This window comes from Gymnodraco acuticeps, unplaced genomic scaffold (assembly GCF_902827175.1).
Source record: "Gymnodraco acuticeps unplaced genomic scaffold, fGymAcu1.1, whole genome shotgun sequence".
Classification (NCBI taxonomy): Eukaryota; Metazoa; Chordata; class Actinopteri; order Perciformes; family Bathydraconidae; genus Gymnodraco; species Gymnodraco acuticeps.
In genome coordinates, this window is record NW_022990238.1 from 5,149,011 (window position 1) to 5,166,954 (window position 17,944).

A 17,944-nucleotide genomic window follows, 5' to 3' on the forward strand; every position below is an offset into this window, starting at 1 on the left:
TTCATCTGTCCACAGAATATGTTGCCAGTAGTGCTGTGGAACATCCAGATGCTCTTTTGCAAACTTCAAACGTGCAGCAATGTTTTTTCTGGACAGCAGTGGCTTCCTCCGTGGTGTCCTCCCATGAACTCCATTCTTGTTCAGTGTTTTACGTATCGTAGATTCGTCAACAGAGATGTTAGCATGTGCCAGAGATTTCTTTAAGTCTCTAGCTGACACTCTAGGATTCTTCTTCATCTCATTGAGCATTCTCCGCTGTGCTCTTGCAGTCATCTTTACAGGACGGCCACTCCTAGGGAGAGTAGCAACAGTGCTGAACTTTCTCCATTTATAGACAATTTGTCTTACCGTGGACTGATGAACATCAAGGCTTTGAGATACTTTTGTAACCCTTTCCAGCTTTATGCAAGTCAACAATTCTTAATCGTAGGTCTTCTGAGAGCTCTTTTGTGCGAGGCATGGTTCTTATCTGGCAATGCTTCTTAAGAATAGCAAATTCAAAACTGGTGTGTATTTTTTATAGGGCAGGGCAGCTTTAACCAACACCTCCAATCTCGTCTCATTGATTGGACTCCAGGTTGGCTGACTCCTGACTCCAATTAGCTCTTGAAGAAGTCTTTAGCCTAGGGGTTCACATACTTTTTCCACCCTGCACTGTGAATGTTTACATGGTGTGTTCAATGAAAACATATAATTGTTTGTGTGGTATTAGTTTAAGCAGACTGTGTTTGTCTATTGTTGTGACTTAGATGAAGATCAGAACACATTTTATGACCAACTTATGCAGAAATCCAGGTAATTCCAAAGGGTTCACATACTTTTTCTTGCAACTGTAATTCTTACTACTATCTATATATATATATATACTCAATACTAATATTCCAAGTTCCAGGGGCGTGGGTTTGGATGGAAAAATAAGGACATACAGTGGGGCAAAAAAGTATTTAGTCAGCCACCAATTGTGCAAGTTCTCCCACTTAAAAAGATGAGAGGCCTGTAATTTTCACCATACCTCAACTATGAGAGACAAAATGAGAAAAAAAAATGTAAAGAATTTATTTGCAAATTATGGTGGAAATTATTAAATTATTTGGTCAATAACAAAAGTTCATCTCAATACTTTGTTATATACCCTTTGTTGGCAATGACAGAGGTCAAACGTTTTCTGTAAGTCTTCACAAGGTTTTCACACACTGTTGCTGGTATTTTGGCCCATTCCTCCATGCAGATCTCCTCTAGAGCAGCGATGTTTTGGGGCTGTCGCTGGGCAACACAGACTTTCAACTCCCTCCAAAGATTTTCTATGGGGTTGAGATCTGGAGACTGGCTAGGCCACTCCAGGACCTTGAAACGCTTCTTACGAGGCCACTCCTTCGTTGCCCGGGCGGTGTGTTTGGGATCATTGTCATGCTGAAAGACCCAGCCACGTTTCATCTTCAATGCCCTTGCTGATGGAAGGAGGTTGTCACTCAAAATCTCACGATACATGGCCCCATTCATTCTTTCCTTTACACGGATCAGTCGTCCTGGTCCCTTTGCAGAAAAACAGCCCCAAAGCATGATGTTTCCACCCCCATGTTTCACAGTAGGTATGTTCTTTGGATGCAACTCAGCATTCTTTCTCCTCCAAACACGTCTAGTTGAGTTTTTACCAAAAAGTTATATTTTGGTTTCATCTGACCATATGACATTCTCCCAATCCTCTTCTGGATCATCTAAATGCTCTCTAGCAAACTACAGACGGGCCTGGACATGTACTGGCTTAAGCAGGGGGACACGTCTGGCACTGCAGGATTTGAGTCCCTGGCGGCGTAGTGTGTTACTGATGGTAGCCTTTGTTACTTTGGTCCCAGCTCTCTGCAGGTCATTGACTAGCTCCCCCCGTGTGGTTCTGGGATTTTTGCTCACCGTTCTTGTGATCATTTTGACCCCACAGGGTGAGATCTTGCATGGACCCCCAGATCGAAGGAGATTATCAGTGGTCTTGTATGTCTTCCATTTTCTAATAATTGCTCCCACAGTTGATTTCTTCACACCAAGGTGCTTACCTATTGCAGATTCAGTCTTCCCAGCCTGGTGCAGGTCTACAATTTTGTTTCTGGTGTCCTTTGACAGCTCTTTGGTCTTGGCCATAGTGGAGTTTGTAGGTGACCAAATACTTATTTTACCGAGGAATTTACCAATTAATTCATTAAAAATCCTACAATGTGATTTCCTGGATTCTTTCCCCCCATTCTGTCTCTCATAGTTGAAGTGTACCTAGGATGAAAATTACAGGCCTCTCTCATCTTTTTAAGTGGGAGAACTTGCACAATTGGTGGCTGACTAAATACTTTTTTGCCCCACTGTATGTATGAGTTAGAGTTTTCACCATCAAATCCATTCAGTAGTGTTCCCCCATGGCTTTTCCCAATGGTAAATATAGATATGAGTATTGTAGAAAAGAAAAGAGAGTGGCAAATAAATGAAGTAGGATTCCAAACAAGTATGTACCTCAGGAATAATTATCACAACTACCTCAAAATATACACAGATAGTTCTAAGAACAAGGAAGAGTGTGTCGGAATTGGTATATATATATCCCAGAATGAGGGGGTGAAAGGGAACGAGTGCGCATGAGGGGGTGAAATGGAACGAGTGTGCATGAGGGGGTGAAAGGAAACGAGTGTGCACGAGGGGGTGAAAGGGAACGAGTGTGCTGATAAATTAGCAAAAAGTGCATTACAAAAGGAAATAACATTACCAGTTCAACTAAGGAGAAGGAACAGCTGTAATTAAGAAGAAAGGGATGGAGATGGAGAAAGAACAGAAAGGCAAATAGTATAATAAAGTTCAAAAGACAATCAATATTTATAAAGAAAGAAACAGAAGGGAGGAAATCATGATAGCTAGACTCAGACTAAATCACACAGCATTGAATGGTACTCTGTATGTCATGGGGGAAAGTAACAGTGACAAGTGTGCGAACTGTGGAGGTAAGGGAAATGTGGAACATGTTTTATTAAATTGTGTCACCTATAAAGCTGAAAGAAAAACTAAAAGATAAAGTGATAGAGGCAGAGAGGGAGTGTGGTTGGTATTCTGGGAACAGAAGGAGACGGAGTGAGAGCTACCAGAAAGGCACTGTTTACATTTCTGAGAGATACTGGGATAGGTAAAATAATCTAAAAGTAGGTTAGAATAAATTATGGATGATTGTTTTATTTATTTTATGGTTTCTTATTCTAGTTTTCGTTATTTAGTTTATTAGAGATGGAATGACATGTTGATACACACTCATGTACAGTAGGTGGCGGTATGCAACTAAAAGCTGTTTGCGATCCGCCATTAAAAAAGAGAAGAAGGGTCCAGAAACTGCAGTCTGCGACGCCGCAGCTTCATACTATTGGATTCAATATCTATTAAATGTGTGAAACCTGTAGAGTCTTGAAAAATAAACAACTGTGGATAGTGCAGCTGTAATTGTGAATCAGACAAACGTCATAATATATAGGTTATAATGTGTATAGCCATGGTTGTGTAATCAATTATTAAATATAAAACCAGTCCCTTCGAATAATGAAGAACAAATACCATGAATGTGAACACAACAACCTTCACAACCATCATTATTATTCATATTATCTTAAAGTTGGGAAAAATGCCCATCGGAATTTCCCAAATCCCAACATTTGAAATGTGTTGGTTTTTCGTCACCAGTCCAAAACTGAAACTTTAAAAACAAATATATTTTGATGATGAGGGAAACAGCAAATCACAACATTTAAAGAAGCTACATTCTCCATGATTATTAATGTAAAGTCTTTTTCAAATATCAACAACTCGACTGATAATGTGAACTTTAGTCTGGCAAAGCATTGCTGCCATTAAAATACTACAGTTTTTTAACATTTAGACTTTTTTTTAATTTGCAGCCTGTGGAGACACAATCCAACCAGATTAACTGAAATCAAAGAGGAGGATTGTGTGGAGGAAGCTGCCAGAAACTGCCAGCAGGAAACACTTTGTAAAGAAGGAGAGTGAAGACTGAGCATTGACATAAAGAATACAAAACCGATTCAGCAGCTTTTGAAGCATTTTGAGTGCTTCACTTTGTATTTTTTCATGCAACAGATCATGAAGAAAGCTCAGCAGAGGAACCAGAGTCAGTTGGTAAATCGGCCCATGGCAGCACTTGCAGCCTGTCATTAGATCAGGATGGAGAACAGGTTGTGTGTGCAGGGGGTATGGAAGAACCAATCATGCAGCTGACATCCATCAATGACACAGAGGAGGCCTTCAGCACTCTTAATATTCCAATTGAAGAGGAGGACGATATACCTCTCCCTGAAGAGAGTCAGCAAGAGCTTATGAAAAACACTAAAGGTGGTCGCAGAAACTCTGAAAACATCCCTGCTGTGGCTGATGAGTTACTTAATGACTTCAATATGGTTAGTGTAGAAACTGCCGGAGTTCAAGACAAGGACATATTTACGTGCCAAATATGTAACAGGACTTTCTTCCACAAGCGCACTCTAACAATACACATGAAGTCCCACAAGTCAAACTTTTGCAATATTTGTAAGCAGAACATTCCTCGCAAATACAAGTGCAAGTCGCACATCTGCATACCTCCGGTTCAACCTAACGGAGACGGTAGATCATGTGAGTTCTGTGGGAAGACCTTTGCAACCCCATCAGCTGTGAGGATTCACAATCGAGTCCACACTGGAGAGAAACCACACAGGTGTAGTTTTTGTGGAAAAGGGTTCACCCAGAAAAGCAATCTGAGATCTCACCTACGTGTGCATACTGGAGATTAACCGGACTGTATTACATGTGGGAAGATATTCACCCAAAAGGTCCTCCTCAGCAATCATTTAAATGCAAACAAAGATCATAGTCTGATAGTCTGGACACATCTTAAAGGTATAACGCCTTGATTGTGGTGTGAGGACAACATTATTTTTTAATACATTATGTTCTACTTCTCACGTTAGTGATGTGAGATAATGTCATGTATGTAGACTTGTAGTATATATAGGAGTCTTTCAAAACAAACAAGTATTAAGCAAGTCACTGTTTAGTGTCAAGTGAAGGAGTTCACTTGAAGATGGATGGATGGACTGGTTAGTTATTTCTGTTTTTGCAATGAATTTTCATTTTATTAAACTTTTATTTGACACAACTCTCCTTTTTAAAATATGAATTATGTTATGTCTAATCTAAACTTCAACTTGAATATTCGGTTTTATGAGTGGTGTCTTGCCATTTTTCATTTCGTACTTTTATAACCTGAAAAGTGCACATCTGATGCAGCTCTTTAAGAGGCATGCAGTTAGTGAAAAAGGGGGGTAACCGCAGCATCCGGACCAGAGGCCTCATTTATAAAGCGATATACGCACGCCAGTTTCTACGCAAAGTTTGCGATTTATAAAATACTAACTTGACGGGAAAATGTGCTCTAACCCATGCGTACGCACTAAGCACAACAACGGGAGAGACGAGAAACTGCGACACCGTTGGCAGAAGGAAGAATGGAGAGAAATATGTGGAAATAATACCATAAATAAAATGTTACCTCTCATTTATCATATATGAAGAATTCATTTTCAAACATTGATTAAAGCCAATCTTAAAATGATTAAACAAACGCCTGTTTGAGACTCCTCAGTGCACACAAAAACATAACTTGGAGAAATAAATAAATACGGATATGTTATTGAAAACCATCTCGAATATGTTGTGTTAATGTTATGAAATGTTTTCTCATAAATGATGCGGTAAGCAGGAGGACAGCATTACTTTAAACTGACGCCTTGTTGCATTTCTATAGGTTGTACGAGCATGGTTTTATATACTATCACGTTTAATCGTGTTTTATGCCGTTTGCCAAGACTTGATAAGTCGCTCGTAAAACACAGGAAGCTAAGAACACCATATGTGGTAAATTGTACAGCTGATAACACATTAGTTGTATTTCCTTTAACTGGTGGATATAGGGTTGCTGCGGGGGGGTTGAGACGCACAGGCTGCAGTGGAGATCGACAGCTGGAACACAAACCACCTAATACAAAAACATAATTCAGATCCAGTCCTCATGACTCCACTCCGGAGCGATTCCCCGATCACTTCTTACAGTCTCTCATCAAGGGGGGCTCTCCTGTCCCCGGTGTCAGTACCAGATATGTTCGGGCTACCAGATATGTTCGGGTGTATTTCCGTCGCATCCGTCATCCGTCATATTCGTCATATTTTACGGCAGCTCAAGAGGGCCATCACGGTCAAATTCCGAACATTTAAACATAGCCGACACTTCATTCTTTACTTTGTCCGTTATTATATGTAGAAGATTATACTTTTTCTCCGTCATGTTGTTTCCTTAGCAACAACTTAAAACAGGCATAGCCTACACTTCATTCTTTACTTTGTCCGTTATTATATGTAGAAGATATTAATTTGTTCTCCGTCATGTTGTTTCCATAGCAACAACTTCAAACAATAACAACTAACCGCTAGCCGCAAAGCTAGCATCACAGCCACTGCTCCGTTTTCGGAGACTTTGCACACGTTTTTCACAAACATTTTCACACGCTAGGATTACTTCCAATAGCTTCGTCTTGATCTGTAGATGTGATTTGATGTGTCGTGTGTCCCCCAACTCCTCTCCAAAGTTCAGATATTTAATAAAATACTCAGGGGAGTTTCCTGAATTTTCATGCCAAGCACTAGGCCCTGGGTAAATTACGAGGCTGATCTCGGGCACTTTTGTCCACTTTCCCTGGTGGCCGAAACTCAAGCCAGACATCCATGGAATCGTCTCAGAGAGTAGATGATCAGTGGGGCCTTGTTTTTACTGAATGATGTGTTTTTTTATGGGGAATTCAAATATGAGCTTATTTTTAGGATTTTCGGAGACTTTGCACACGTTTTCACAAACATTTTCACGCTAGGAGTATGGGAGTACATCCATTCGCTTCGCCTTGATCTGTAGATGTGATTTGATGTGTCCTGTGTCTCCCAACTCCTTTCCAAAGTTCAGATACTATATAAAAATACTAAAAGGTAAATAAAACATTAAACATAATGACAAAATAACAAACTGAAATATATGTATTCTATCTACACATTTCGTAATTATCTAATCTAGTGGCCTTATAAAAGTGTTGGCTAAAGTAACGCAGAATATATATATTTTTTAATTGTAAATAATTAGAAACATTATTTATGTGCACAAGTACATGGGACCCCACACATAACAAGCTGTCCCGAGTTCCTCCGGCTGCAGTTCCGCAGACGGCCGGTGTGTGGCAGCAGAGCGCTGGGAGCAGAGGGAGGTGAGTATATGACGGATATGTTGGATGACGGATGCGACGGAAATACACCCGAACATATCTGGTAGCCCGAACATATCTGGTACTGACACTGGTACAAACACACTAGAGGCTTCTCAATACTCAAATTTCCCCTCCTCGACTCCCCTCCTCGGTTCCCCTCCTCGAGACTTAGACCCGCCCACAGGAGATGCGAGCGGAGGACCGAGGAGGGGAACCGAGGAGAGGCTTCTCAATACTCAAATGTCCCCTCCTCGACTCCTCGGTCCTCCGGTAGTGACCCGGAAATGAATTTCAGCGCGCCATTTTGCGGAGGACCGAGGAGGGGAACCGAGGAGAGAGGAGGGGAAGCAGCAGACGTTTAAAGAAATGAGAACTCCTCTCCTCTGAGCGGTCATTTTAAAGAGACGTCCGTTCATTATTACGTGGCAACAGCTGCATCAGCTGTCGAGTGTTTTGTCATAGCGCTGTATCTCTGTTAGATCAGCTGAACATTGTTCCCCCACATATTTACTTTGAATTCATTGAGAGTGCGGTATAATGAGACAATAACAGGCTACAGATGCGGACACACACACACAAATATATTTATATAAATATATATAATTTAAAGTATGAGAGCACTCTCATAATAACGTAACACAATCAGAGACTGGATATATCCCCCCCTCTCTCTGGTCGCTGAAATGGGGAATTGAAATTACGGGCCAAAAGTTGTATTTACAAGTAGGCCTATTAAAAGTAAGCAGAGGACACCAAACCAACTGAGACCCGTCTGTCCGCCGCATTTACGCACTGTACAACACACACCTACACACTGTACCACACACACCTACAGCTCCAAAAGCATAAGCCGTTGTGTATTTTATTATGTGAAGCAATGGTCTTAGAAAAATATCGACTCTTTGTTTGTAGATATCTACTAAACTAAAGCAAATAAAGAGAGTAGGCCTGTTATACTGAGTGATATATATTATACACACTGCTCTGTTTCTGCATGGACCGTACAGCTGTTCTCTCTGGAAACATCGCGACGCGATGAAAGCAGTTTCTAAAATAATATCCAGGGGATGCATGCATAGCTGTCATTGGCTGAGATAAGTCCGGCCGTGCGTCACGCCTCCACCGTTCCCGGAAATGCATCCGTGGAGGAGCCGTGGAGGAACCATCAGTGTATCCTCGGTTATAGCTCCTCCAGAGAGCCTCCTCGAAGCTCGATGCTCGGTCCTCGGTGTGCATTTAGAGAAATGAGACGTCCTTCAAAATGGCGCGCTGAAATTCATTTCCGGGTCACTACCGGAGGACCGAGGAGTCGAGGAGGGCAAATTTGAGTATTGAGAAGCCTCTATAAAGTCAGTCAGAATGAATGAATGAATGGGCGTTTCTTTGACTATTTATAGGCAAATGTGGGCGTTACGTGAAGCCCGCAAAAGCTGCACCGCATTTCGAGTCGGTTGTGATTTATAAAGGGAAACCGGCGTAGGAAGTGCCATACGCACTTTCCTTGCCGGTACGCAATATTTGGTGAATCGGGAAGTGGCGGAAAATGTATGGACCTATTTTTCGGATTTCTACTACGTAAGCAACCTTCCCACGTGAATCCTACGCACGGCGTTACATGAGGCCCCTGAACCCATGGCTTGTGTCAAGTTGTGTGAGTAACTAAAGTGAACTTATTGTGAGCTAATTATCAATTGAAAATAAACTCATAATCAACTCAAATTCAAACTCGTCAGGTTTATTGTGCTCCCTTCCAACTTCTCTAAGTACAAATGTAAAAAAAACACTTTTTGCCACTTAGTCTACAAATGACTTATGACAGCAACTACAGTGAACTACTACAAAGTTCAAACATGTATTTCATTTACCAAACTAAAGTAACCAAACAGTCCCTGAGCTGACTGAGCCTAAATCCCTAAAACTTTGCTGAAAGTAGAGTGTATAGAGCAGTAGACTATACCCATTACACTGTTACACACAGTGCTTGAATTGGAATGAAAAAGGTGCCAGTACTCTAAAATCAGCAACTTTTTCAAGTCAATTTTATATATACAGCCCACAAACAAGAATGTGGCTACTATAATGCTGGTGGGTTTGTCTCTTTACTACTGTATATTTTAGAAAGGTTCACTGTACTTAACATTTTTTATGATAGGCAGCGGATATGGCTAAAGCTCAGTAAGGTCAATATTAACTGAAAATATAGCAATCAAAGTCTAGATCTTCTGCTGAAGACACAGGTGAGAGCCCCTCTGGTGGTGTTCAACATTAATGACAAGGAAACAAAGCTCTGGTCAGAAGCATTTTTTATAAAAAGCTTTAACAAAATTAAGTATTTCTGTACATTTTGAATGCAATCTAACTTTCCAACTCAGAAAACGAAAAACGAAAAAGTGCCAAAAGTCTTCTCACATGGCTGAGCTGCTTTGCAATATACTTCACCACTGAAGAATACAAATATGTATAAAGTAAACTATGATGCAATCTAACTTTCCAACTCAGAAAAATGATAAAGAGCATGAACAAAGAACATGTAAAAACAAATGCAAAATTTGCACAATCTAAAATGAGAAACTGTAACTGCAAGTAACAAAGTCTGAGCCATGGTAAAGAGTTACATTGAACACCAAGCTGATCAGATAACTCCCTGGTTGGTCTGAAGTCCTTCTATCTCCAGGATCTGTACAAATCAGCACATTATGCCAAAAGTCTTCTCACTGGGTGAGCTGCTTTGCAATATACTTCACATTGTTAGAAAAGGCTCCAGAAGGCCTTGGGGACATCAGTATCAGGGGCTGGAGCTGGACAGGCTCTTTCATCAGCACTTCTCCTTCCCTTTGCCAGCCAGGACCTCACATACTGTTCCGGATTGAACTGTCCTAGTGATGGTCCATTACATTTAATGAAAACCAGGCTGGACAGTCGGCTGACAGAGAGAGCATTCCTTTTTGCAGTAAGGATATCGTTCATGCAGCTGAATGCCCGCTCACACTCACTAGTGGAGACAGCGATGGTTCGGACTGCTTTCAGTAGAGGCTCCATGGCAGCAGGTGTACGGGATGCCCTGGTTTCCTTGTATTCGCGAAAGCCCTGAACAGTCTCTCTTCTGTCCACTTTCAGCACTTCGCACAAACGTAGCACCTCTACGTCCCCATACTGTACGTCTAACTCCTCTTCAGGCCAACTTCCAGGATGGATAACTTTCATGTCCTGGATTAGCTGATTGTCCCGGGCCTCCCGGCCATGTAATGGGATTTCTCTTGTGCTGACATGAGAGGAGGTTGTGGAAGTCATTCTGTGTCTCAGATTCTCTACCATACTGCGGAAAAACTGACCTGCATGAATCTGTACAAGCCTGCCATTCTCACGCAGGGCAACACCCTTGAAGGACTTCTCAGCTAGAGCTGTATGAACTGTAGTCATGTGTGGGCCAGGCATGGTGACCATGGATTCAAAAACTCGTATTTCTCGAGTTAAGAGCCTATCTGCTGTAGGCAGTGTCATCTCTCTTTTTTGGAGTTGCCGAGAGAGGTCGCTGAGCTCTGTGAGCGCATCGTACATCAGTCCCAGATTGCTGACAAACGTTGCAGATGTGAGCACATCATCCAGGCCCTTGTACTTTGCTCTGTCTCTGGAATCCCTGCTCGTGTCGTTTGCAGCATTTGTGAAGTGATCATGAAGCACTCGGTAGTTTTCCCAGACTGCTCTGACGCTCCTTTCACTTGAAGCCACCCAGCGGATGGACAAAACACGCCCTATCACCAGGAGACGCTGTCCGACTGCTTGCGCACACTGCGCTAACTGCCTCTGATTTTTGGGGGAGGCATGGAACAAGGAATAGAGTTTGTCAAAAAAAGATCTGGAAATGATTGAGCCCTGAGACCTCCTTGACCACATCCCCAACTGCCAGCTCTAGACGATGATTGGAGCAGTGCCACACAAACAGGCTTGGGAATTTACTACACAACTGGGTAGCAACGCCTGTTCTCTTCCCTAGCATGACTGAAGCCCCATCACATGCAAAAGAAACGAAACACTGACCTAAAAAGTCCTCGTTAAAATCTCTTCCAAGACACTCCATTAACGCCTTTGTGATGTCATCAGCCGTTGTTCCATCCAACTCGATCAGCTCCCAAAACAACGTTTCGGGTAAGCATCAGCTAATGCTGAGCGTAGACACACAACAAGCATCGTTTTACCACTAATAGTGGTAGATTCATCGACCAAAACACAGAGTTTTCTTTGGTTTTCTGTAATGTCTTTTGCCATTTTTTTCTTCAGCTCATGAGCTATGTGGTCGATGATTTCGCCACAGGTTTTATTGGAGTGCAAAACCCTGCCCACGTTCAGCCCATTCAGTTTCTGTACATTCAAATCAATTGGCATGTCTGTGAATGGCCGGCTATGTTTGCCAATTTTACATGCCGTTCGAAAAACTCTGATAGTGGTGTCTAATTCAGATTTATGCATAGACTGCACTTGATGTTGAATAGTTTCACGTGAAGCAGATGTAAGGATGTCAGCAGCTTTTACATGGGCTTGTGATTCTTTATGTTCTTTGATTTTTTTTCTCAGGCTAGCTTGTTGTTTGCCCTTGTCAACACCGAAATGAGACACTGCACACTCACCCCATTCAGTTGACAGTTTCAGTCCTTGTCCAGTGTGTATTCCCAAAGATTTGACATCTCTGCATATCCGACATCCTAGCTTCTTATCTTTAAGAAGGAGCCATGCATTGGTCTTGCAAAAATATTGCACCTTGTCCGTTGTCCAGCAGTCAGGTGCATCGCTTTGCCCGGTGTTGGTGGTGGCAGTTGAGCCAGCAGCAGCTAACGTTAGAGGCTCTGGAGGAGGCGGCGGAGCTAGTGCTAATGCTAATGCACTAGAACCTGGAGCAGGAGGATCAACCAAAGAAAGCTCCCCATCAGACACAATTTCCAACACAGGCACAGCATTCTCTGTATTTGAAGTTTCTTCCGGCGACAACCGCTGTCTTTTTGCACTTTTATTAATCCACGCTAACATTTTAGAAATGCTAATTTGTGACGTGACTTGCTTTCCTTCTCTCGGGGGCGTGCCTGCTCTGTTCTATCACTCTACATAGCCACCCACTGGGTGGGAGTTGCACTGCATAAACACAACACACGTGCATCTAGGTATGTAAATTGTAAAGCATTAAAACATGGTTTTACTAACAGTTTTCAGTATGTTGTTACTTCGGCATTATTATTATTATTATTTTGAAACGTGTATTACTATTAAATCACGGTCAAATAGGTTAATTTTGACATAGTCGTTTCCACCACAGTATTTACATGGAGAAGATAAGCCCCTCCCCCTCTCCAGCACGTTCTGTTTGAATGACAGGAGTAAACAGCTGACAGCCGCTGTGAAACTCCAGCGGTTAGAGCGATGAGAATGTCCGTTCGGCACCTCATGACGCATCTACTGAGTACCGGGCGGCTGTATATATATATATGGATGTATAATAAGAACGGCGGGAGAGTGTTGAGTACTGGCACGGTGCATGAGTACCGGAGTACCGCCAGCATGCCGGTACTGAGCAAGAAGTGCCGGTACTCCATGGGTCAGAACCAGAAGTGCCGGTACTGCGTACCGGTGAGTACCGGCCCAATTCCAGCACTGGTTACACACCTATACAGTATACACTGTAATGCAGGGTTGCCAACTTTGGGTACCTGGCTGGAGTGAAATTTTGATATCATGGGTTTAATTACACATATGCGCACTAAATGACTGCTATCGTGTCAGTAGCGGGACCTTAGCATACATATAGGATATACACAATATTGGACACAGACTATAAAGAGCACACAGTTTCATTCACTAATGAAAGTCAAACACATGTTTGTTTCCACTGTTTTATTGGGTACCTGTCGCGATAAGCAATTAATTGACTTATCGGCTCCGGAGTATTTTTGTTGGGTAATGGTAGGGCTAACCCATACAGTGGTGGGGCTCAAGTCAGTATTTGCATTGTAATTACATACACGCTCCCCTTGACAGTGAAACGCCACGCGTGAGGTTTAGATTATTTCCCTGTCTCAATCCAAATTGAACTGTATGAAACAAAAAGGCACATTTGTCTTGTAGTAAATAAAAAGAGTGACCTGGAGCCAATTCCTGCAACTTCCCCAATCCCCACAGGTGAAAGAGTAGACATGCTGAAAACCCAACCCCTGCACACATTCTGGTACTCTCTTGAGAAGAAAAATAAATAAATCTATTACTACACATTTAAAAAATGAATGCCATTTTAGTTTTGTGTTACTTTGTTCTGAAAGCTGAACCTGCTGCTCCTCAGAGAGAGAAGAGGGAGAGGCTGTGAATTACTTTACATTGTGGATAGCCCCCATTGTTCTGTGTGTCAAAATGAAAGACAGCCCACACACCTCATCAAACCGTGGGGTCTTATTTCACGTAATGTTGTATCGATGTATATAGAGATGTACTACAGCAAAAGTATTCTCCGTCGGGACTTCCTGCAACAACACCTCGCCGTTATCTTGATTCTGATTGGCCAGAAGACATTATCAAAGATGTTCTATTGAGAAGACGATCACTACGTGACAACAGTTTTCAAAACCGTTTCTTGTCTTCGGTATTCTTGTGTTGGCGTGAGAATAGTTTGGGCAGCGTGAGAGCGTGAGATTGAGAGTGAAAGCGTGTGTCACACGCCAGATGCGTGAGAGTTGGCAACCCTGCTGTAGTGACTGTACAGTGAGAGTGTACTGTACTGTCTGTACACCATGTATTTTCTACAACACTACATGTGTACATTATACAGTACATACTACATACATAGTGATGCACATACATACTGTTAGAAATTAAAATCAATGTTGATATGGCGTAATTTGAATTAAATACACTATTTAATTTAAATTAGTTTTATTCTGAAAAAACGGAAGTTCACACTAATTTAATACTTTTATTCTGAAAATGATTCACTTCCGGTTAGCATCAGCATGTGTCGAAATGCTACGTTTTCAAACCGTGAATCGAAGGTGAAATGACATGTGATGTTGTACACTGAGCACACTGGGATTAACACTCATTTATTGACGCTGAATAACGTTTATCAGGGAATGTTTAAATAACCACAGACACCAACCTGGGCTGACGGGAGATGAGGAGAGCGCATCCTTTTGCAATTTAATTTGTACACCACCGCATCTTTTGTGTAATTAAATACCGTTAACTTTTATAAGCTTCCCTTGACTCTTTTCAGTCTCTCCTGCCTTCAGGGAGGTTTTAGATGGTTTATAACAAAAAGGAGAATATACGTAAGTGCTAGTTTTTTTTGCGAGTCCAAGTACCGGTTCCCGACGTTCCGGTTTTAACCGGACTTGAACCGAAACTTTTTACAAGTCCAGTACCGGTTCGGCGTACCGGTACGAAGCACTGCAGCATAATAGACCGTTCGTGATGGACTTTTGAAGGTAAGAATACGTTTAAAGATGTATATTGCGGATATCAGAACATCTGAATCAAATTAACTACACATGTGTATTACAGGATGTTAGTGCATTATCCCTTCAATCAGTATATTTAACGTTTACAGATAACAGATTACGCTAGAATGCCGGATAAAGTTAGCAACACACGTTAGCCACGAACAGCCTATTAATCCGTTCTCCTAATGTTATTTCCTCCAACGTTGTGGAATTAGAGAAAAGGGGCTTCTTAACGTGCTTTTATCCGGGGTGGAGGGAGTTACATATTAGTTAAATATAAAATTGGGGCGTGTGATTGTAGTGGGTGGAGGTGGTGAAATGAGGATATCCATCTTGGAGTTCAAGCTAGTATAATATAGTTAACGTTACACAATAATAAGGAAGAGAGCTATTTTTGTGATACATCGCTATTGATATGGATTTAGAGTGGATATGACTTCTAAACAGTAAACTAAAACATAATTTATGGGTGAGTGTTTTTAGCAATCATATTAAGTCTGTGATTCTGTTGATTATTACCTGTCTGTATTATGTTGCAGCTCAGCTGATTTTGGATTGATGGCAAAGGGAGAGGGACTTAAGTGAGAGTGAAAACACATGGTACGTTTAAAATAGGTCAGCAATTTCCCATCCTATAGGTTGCTAGATGTAACTAACCCTTTCTCCTGTCTCCCTCTTTCAGCACAAGAACCCCACAGGGATTCAATGGAGCCTGAAGACCTGCAATGAGACCCTGCACCTGAGTCTCAACTCCCAGAGCTTTGCAAGCCTCTCCCTGTTCCTTATTTTTATTAAACAGACGTTAAGCTTCCCAATGGTGTGGTCTTCGTTTTGTGAAAATATGATTACCTCACATATGCTGTTGCTGTCTTTTGTGATAGTTAAATTGCTCCTGCTGACTTGAGCCAGACATTCTTTCCTCCTCTCTGTGTCAGTGGGGAAACCTTACATTTGTACTCCTTTCTCTGAGCGATTGGAGCATCCCCAGGCAGCACAGCAAACCATGGGGGAGACTATATGCCAGGACAACACGGAGGAAAAGGCACAGACAAACTGCATGCATGCTATTCAATGTTTATTGAATTCCATGTATTTACTGTCAGTTGACAATCATTGATAGGCACCTGTCGGTCTCCTGTCCTTTCTGAAAGTCATAAAGAAGACATTACTTATTTAGATTACTTATGTCCTCAATTACCAGGGCCCAAGAGTTCAAAACTTTTAATCCCTATCTGATCAAATCAGATTTGGATTTTGGGGAGTTCAAAACCAAAAAACAGGATTAGGATCACTTTGATATCCGATCAGATCAGGAAATCCAATCCAAGCTTTAATCTGGATCACATCTTCAAAACGGGTAGTTCAAACCGACAACACAGGTTTGGGATCAATTTGATCCCAAAAAACTGGATTATCCTGATCCCACCAGAGGGGTGGATTTCCAGTGGATTACCAGAGCAACATTTACTGTACAATTTATTTTAAAATATGTTTCAATTTAAATTAGATGGCAAAGTTTGTTAACGGAAATAATACACTATTTTTAGCCTTCATGGGAAATACATTTTATTTTCCATTTTTTGCTCACGTTTGTGGTGGCCTATTTTGTTTTAAACCAAATGTTGATGACATAAATGTATATGCTCATAAAAGTATCACAACAAAGATTGTCAATCACAAATGTAATTTAGATTAAATAAAAAATATCTTCAACAAAAAAAGTCCATCATCTGTCATCACCTTTCAAAAGTAATTGCGGACAATAGATGTCTCTGCAATGTGGTCTCTTGTCTTCCTTGTATTATTTTTCATGTCCACTAGATGGCGATTGGTAGGATTAAAGCACTGATATTCAGGATCTAGTCATCTTGAAAAGTCGTAATCTGGATCAGGCTGATCCTATCCTGAATTGCTTTGAACTCCAGGGACAAAATGTGTCCGATTTGTCTGATCCAGGATCACAAAAAATGGGATTTCAAAATCTGATCGGATCTGATTGAGATTAAAAGTGTTGAACTCCTGGGCCCAGGGGATTACTGAAACCACCATGAATTAAATAAATTGTAGAAATGAATCTAATCTGAATTTTGAAACCTTCCTTCCCTCCCTCTAAATATATCAAACATTAGGAAGTGATGCTCCTGACTACCATTCAAGTTTAAGAAGATAATATTTGTTTTAAACAATTCAAAGCAATAAACAACAGCAACAGGCTCTTTAACCAAGGCAACGTTAGCCTAACATGTATATGTTAACAGGTAAAATAGCTGTTCACAGTCACACTATGTATATTTTCTGCTATTTTATTTCTATTTGAGATGTTTACATTTTCGATTGTTTAATTCTAGTCTTTTAACTGTTTTATGTACAATGCCTTGTCTTTTGCTGCTGCAAAGCAAACATTTCCCAAATTGGTATCAATAAAGTACTTCTTATGTTATCTTAATCCTCAAATATTAGCAAATTTAACTTTTTCAAATACTGATGTAACTACATACACATCGATATGTTGTATACATATTGCAAATCCAAACCTTTATTCACTACTTAAGTTATTACCAAAAATCGTAGTTCTATCTCCTGTTATCAATGCATTCACATTGCCCGCCATGAACTTCCGGGGAACGATCCTCGTCTACATGAACCACGTGACGATAACCGTTTTTGGACTTCCGTTATCGTAACTCTTCTCTCTATATGGCGCTGATCCGGACTAAAACCAAAAAACCATCCCACAGGCAATAAGACTATTAAACACCGGAATTTAACAACATCATAACATTAATCTGGCTGCTATTTAGAAGTGTATCTAATATATCACTATTTCTACTATTTTTCTTTTTGTATTTACTATTTACTTGCACTATGTTGTTCTGATTGTCTGTTTTATTGTGTTTCACTGTTGGAGGACCCTGTGACCTAAGATTTTCATCGTCATAACTACACTGTAGCTATGTACGTATGACCAATAAAAGCACAAGGCAGAGATAATTCACTCAGTAAATCACTGTGGTCTTTTCAGGGGAATCTTATTACCAAAAAAAAAATGCATACAGATAATTGCTTTGTTAGGTATGATGACAGTTCAGTATAGAATATAATAGCATTTCTTGAAAATAGTTCACATTTAAAACCAAAACAACTCAATTTGAC